A 6,000-nucleotide genomic window follows, 5' to 3' on the forward strand; every position below is an offset into this window, starting at 1 on the left:
TAAGGATATTTGGAAGCACAAGTAGTATCTCTACTTGGTGCAAGGAATTTGGCTAGCATGAGGGGGAAAGGCAAGCTCAACATGTTTGGAAGGTCAATGACAATATACTTTAACTGAGATGTCGGAAAACATAAACCATTACGTTGTCTTCCTTGTCCAACGTCAACTCTTTTAGCATGTCATACTTAATGAGTGCTTCACAATCATAAAAGATGTCCAAGATAATATATTTATATGTGAACCCCTCTTTTTGTATCACTTCCTATTAATTGCAACGATGACCAAGGCTATGTTCATCAACTCTCAACAATTTTTATGCCTCATACTTTCTATGTGTGAAGTTATCACTATCCATAAGATCAATATGAACTCTTTTGTTCTTTCTACTTTCTCAAGATCATAGCCACATAGCAAAGCCCTCGACTCAACACTAATCTTTATTATAGATAGCACACAGATTCGATTACATAAAGAGATCACAATGAAAAACTCAAAACTACTTGATAACAAAAACTTCAACTACTAAAAGATCAAGATACTACTAAAGGATCGAACTAAATAAAGCGGTAAAGATAGGAGTGTGATGGTGATACGATACCGGGGCACCTCCCCCAAGCTTGGCAGTTTGACAAGGGGAGTGCCCATACCCATGTGATTATTTCTTCGGAGGTGGTGAAGTAGGAGTTGTTGATGATGCAGTCTTGTCGTCCGTCTTCCAAGTCATAGGCTCTGCATCATAAAAGGATGATCGAGTCTCCAGGATCCTTAAATCTGTAGCCAAACTCATCCTTTTGAATCTATATTCATACTCACAGTTCTGGTTTTGCAGGTCATAAATCTGGGCTTGGAGGTGCTCGATTTTCTCTTGAAGCTTGAAGATGGTCTCCCCAATGACTTTGGCATCCAGCTTGTGGTTGTTGGTGAACTCCGTGATCATCATCTACTTGGCGTTGAGTCCACGCTCCACCATCCCTTGACACTTGAAAACTTCTTGCTCCATAGCTTCGAGCTTTGTCTCCACGCTCCCGGTACGCCTTGGTCCCTCCACATCGCGGATGTGCAACACCCCCTCACGCATCTCAATGGTTTGAGGGTGATGCAGCACCTCCGCAAGATAGGGGTTGATAACCCTCTCAAAAAACTTGTCCTTGGGAGCGCTTGGGGATGACATGATGCTTTAGATCTGAAACAGAAACAGCTCGAAACGAAAACAGAGGATTGCGTGATACGGTGGTAAAAACCTTCGGGAGTATATATAATGATTTTTTACCGACCAAAATACGTAACATACAAGAAAACGGAGTCCGAGAGGCACACGAGACAGGGGGCGCGCCCTATAGGGGGGCCCTCCTCTCTCGTGGGAGCCTCGTGTCCCTTTCGGACTACTTCTTTCTTCCTAAAATCCTTAAATAATCCAAAACTGATAAAAATTGCCATTAGAGTTGTTTTGGAGTCGGTTTACTTACCGTACCACGTACCTATGCCTTTTCGGAGTCTGGAATGTTCTGGAAAGTGTCTCTTATGTATTCCTCAGGGGTTATGGTTTCAATAATATTAGTTTCAACATTGATAGGATTACCTGAAATATAATGTTTAATTCTTTGACCGTTTACCACCCTTGGATTTGTGCCTTCGAAGTTGTTGATTTGTATAGCACCAGAACGATAGACCTCCTCGATAACGTAGGGACCTTCCCATTTTGAGAGAAGTTTTCCTGCAAAAAATCTTAAATGAGAGTTGAACAATAACACATAATCTCCTACGTCAAACTCACGCTTCTGTATCCTCTTATCATGCCAGCGTTTGACTTTTTCTTTGAAAATCTTGGCATTCTCATATGCTTGTGTTCTCCATTCCTCAAGTGAGCTAATATCAACCAACCTCTTCTCACCGGCAAGTTTGAAGTCATAATTGAGCTCTTTAATTGCCCAATATGCTTTATGTTCAAGTTCAAGAGGTAAATGACATGCTTTTCCATAAACCATCTTATATGGAGACATACCCATAGGATTTTTGTATGCAGTTCCATAGGCCCATAATGCATCATCAAGTTTTTTGGACCAATTCTTTCTAGATCTATTCACAGTCTTTTGCAAAATTAATTTGAGCTCTCTATTGCTCAACTCTACTTGACCACTAGACTGCGGGTGATAAGGAGATGCGATTCTATGATTGACATCATACTTAGCAAGCATCTTACGGAAAGCACCATGAATAAAGTGTGAACCACCATCAGTCATAAGATATCGAGGGACTCCAAACCTCGGAAAAATAACTTCTTTAAGCATTTTAATAGAAGTGTTATGATCAGCACTACTAGTTGGAATAGCTTCTACCCACTTAGTAACATAATTAACAGTAACTAGAATATGTGTATAACCATTGGAGGCAGGAAAAGGTCCCATATAATCAAAGCCCCAAACATCAAATGGTTCAATAACAAGAGAATAATTCATAGGCATTTCTTGACGTCTACTTATGTTACCTATTCTTTGACATTCATCACAAGATAAGACAAACTTACGAGCATCTTTGAAAAGAGTAGGCCAATAAAAACCAGATTGTAGTACCTTGTGTGCACTTCTGTCTCCAGCGTGGTGTCCTCCATAGGATTCAGAGTGACACTTACGTAGGATTTGTTCCTGTTCATGCTCAAGCACACAACGTCTAATAATACCATCTACTCCTTCTTTATGCAGGTGTGGATCATCCCAGAAGTAATGTCTTAAATCATAAAAGAACTTGTTCTTTTGCTGGTATGTGAAACTAGGCGGTATATATTTAGCAACAATGTAATTAGCATAATCAGCATACCAAGGAGCAGTACGAGAAGCATTGACAGCCGCTAATTGTTCATCAGGAAAACTATCATTAATAGGCAGTGGGTCATCAAGAACATTCTCTAACCTAGACAAGTTGTCTGGAACGGGGTTCTCAGCTCCCTTTCTATCAATAATATGCAAGTCAAATTCTTGGAGCAAGAGAACCCATCTAATGAGTCCAGGCTTAGCATCTTTCTTTTCCATAAGATATTTAATAGCAGCATGATCAGTGTGAATAGTAACTTTGGAATCAACAATATAAGGTCTAAACTTATCACATGCAAACACAACTGCTAAGAACTCTTTTTCAGTAGTAGCATAATTTCTCTGGGCAGTATCAAGAGCCTTGTTAGCATAATGGATAACATTAAATTTCTTATCGACTCTTTGCCCTAAAACAGCACCTACAGCATAATCACTAGCATCGCACATAATTTCAAAAGGTAAGTTCCAATCAGGTGGCTGAACAATAGGTGCAGCAATCAAAGCTTTCTTGAGTGTTTCAAATGCTTCTACACAATCATCATCAAAGACAAAAGGAATATCTTTTTGCAATAAATTAGTGAGAGGCCTAGAGATTTTAGAAAAGTCCTTAATGAACCTCCTATAAAAACCGGCATGACCAAGGAAACTTCTTATACCTTTTATGTCCTTGGGACATGGCATCTTTTCAATAGCATCAACTTTGGCTTTATCAACTTCAATACCTCTTTCAGAGATCTTGTGCCCCAAAACAATGCCTTCATTAACCATAAAGTGACACTGTTCCCAAGTTAGGACGAGACTAGTGACTTCGCATCTCTGCAAAACTCGATCAGGGTTGCTCAAACAATCATCAAAAGAGGATCCATAGACGAAGAAGTCATCCATGAATACCTCACAAATCTTTTCACAAAAATCAGAAAATATAGCCATCATGCATCTTGGAAAGGTAGCAGGTGCATTACATAAACCAAAAGGCATACGTCTATAAGCAAAGGTACCAAAAGGGCAAGTAAAAGTAGTTTTAGATTGATCCCCCGCTGATACAGGTATCTGAGAGAAGCCATAATAACCATCTAGAAAACAAAAATGTGTGTGTTTGGATAGCCTTTCTAGCATTTGATCAATAAAAGGTAAAGGGTAATGATCTTTCTTAGTAGCTTTGTTTAACTTACGGAAATCAATTACCATCCTATAACTTGTCATAATTCTTTGCGGGATCAATTCATCTTTATCATTAGGAACCACGGTAATACCTCCCTTTTTAGGGACACAATGGACAGGGCTTACCCATTCACTATCAGCAACGGGATAAATAATACATGCCTCAAGGAGTTTTAGTATCTCCTTTCTTACCACTTCCTTCATTTTGGGATTTAATCATCTTTGAGGATCTCTAACTGGTTTGGCATCTTTCTCCACTGAAATTTTGTGTTGACATAATGTGGGACTAATGCCCTTAAGATCATCCAGAGTATATCCAATAGCAGCTCGGTGCTTCTTCAGAGTTTTCAATAATCTTTCTTCTTCTTTCTCTGAAAGGTTAGCACTAATAATAGTAGGATATATTTCTTTTTCATCAAGATAAGCATACTTAAGATTATCATGTAATGGTTTGAGTTCAAACACGGGATCTCCCTTGGGTGGAGGGGGATCCCCAAGAATTTCAATGGGAAGGTTATGTTTTAGCATAGGTTCTTGTTTAAGGAACACTTCATCTATTTCTTCCCTTTCCTTCATAAACATATCGTTTTCATGGTCTAGCAAATATTTTTCTAACGGATCAGTTGGCGGAATAGCAATGGAAGCAAGACCAATAATTTCATCCTTACGAGATGGTTCCCTGTCACGAGGTTGTCTACTAAACTTGGCAAAATTATACTCATGAGACATATCATCTATGCCAATAGTGACAACCTTCTTTTTACAATCAATCTTAGCACTAGCAGTATTCAAGAAGGGTCTACCAAAAATAATGGGACAAAAATCATCTTGTGAGGAACCAAGAACAAGAAAATCAGTATTTAATCTTCCCACACAAGACTTCAACATCTCTAATAATCCCAATATGTTTAATGGTGTCCCTATTAGCAAGCTTAATAGTAACATCAATGTCTTCTAATTCAACAGGTGCAATATCGTGCATAATTTCTTTATAAAGATCATAAGGTATCACATTAGCACTAGCACCCATATCACATAAACCATGATAACAATGATCTCCTATTTTGACAGAAATAACAGGCGTGCCTACAACAGGTCTACGTGTCTTAGTATCGGGTCTAGCAATATTAGCAGTTTCACCCAAGAAAGATATGACATGCCCATCTAAGTCCTCATCCAAAAGATCTTTAATCATAGCAATACCAGGTTCAACATTAATTTGCTCAGGAGGTGTATAAGTCCTAGTATTACTCTTATGAACAACAGTCGAAGCTTTAACATGATCTTTTATCCTAACAGGAAAAGGAGGTTTTTCAACATAAGCAGTAGGAATAATAGGATCACTATATGTAATAGTCTTTTCTTCGACTGTAGTAGGTGCAACTACTTTCACTTGAACATGAGGATTATATTTAAACCAGTTCTCTTTGGGGAGATCAATGTGAGTAGCAAAAGTTTCACAAAAAGTAGCTACTATCTCAGAGTCAAGTCCATACTTAGAGCTAAATCCACGGAAAGCATCGGTATCCATAAAAGATTTAACACAATCAAACTTAGGTGTCATACCTGACTCCTTACCATCGTCGGAACCCCAATCTTCAGAGTTGCGTTTAATTCTTTCCAATAAGTCCCATTTGAAATCAATAGTCTTCAGCATATAGGAACCAGCATAGGAAATATCGAACAAGTTGTGATTATCAAGAGAAAGCCGAGCATAAAAATTCTGAATAATCATTTCCCAAGAGAGCTCATGATTGGGGCATGAATACAACATTGACTTAAGCCTCCCCCAAGCTTGAGCGATGCTTTCTCCTTCACGAGGCCAGAAATTATATATGTAATTACAATCACGATGAACAAGATGCATAGGATAGAACTTCTGGTGAAATTCCAACTTCAATCGCTTATAATTCCAATATCTCGTATCATCACATAGCCTATACCATGTCATTTTATCTCCCTTCAAAGATAAAGGTAAGACCTTCCTTTTTACAACATCGTCGGGAATACCTGCAAGCTTAAATACTCCACA

This window comes from Triticum dicoccoides, chromosome 4B (assembly GCF_002162155.2).
Source record: "Triticum dicoccoides isolate Atlit2015 ecotype Zavitan chromosome 4B, WEW_v2.0, whole genome shotgun sequence".
Taxonomy (NCBI): domain Eukaryota; kingdom Viridiplantae; phylum Streptophyta; class Magnoliopsida; order Poales; family Poaceae; genus Triticum; species Triticum dicoccoides.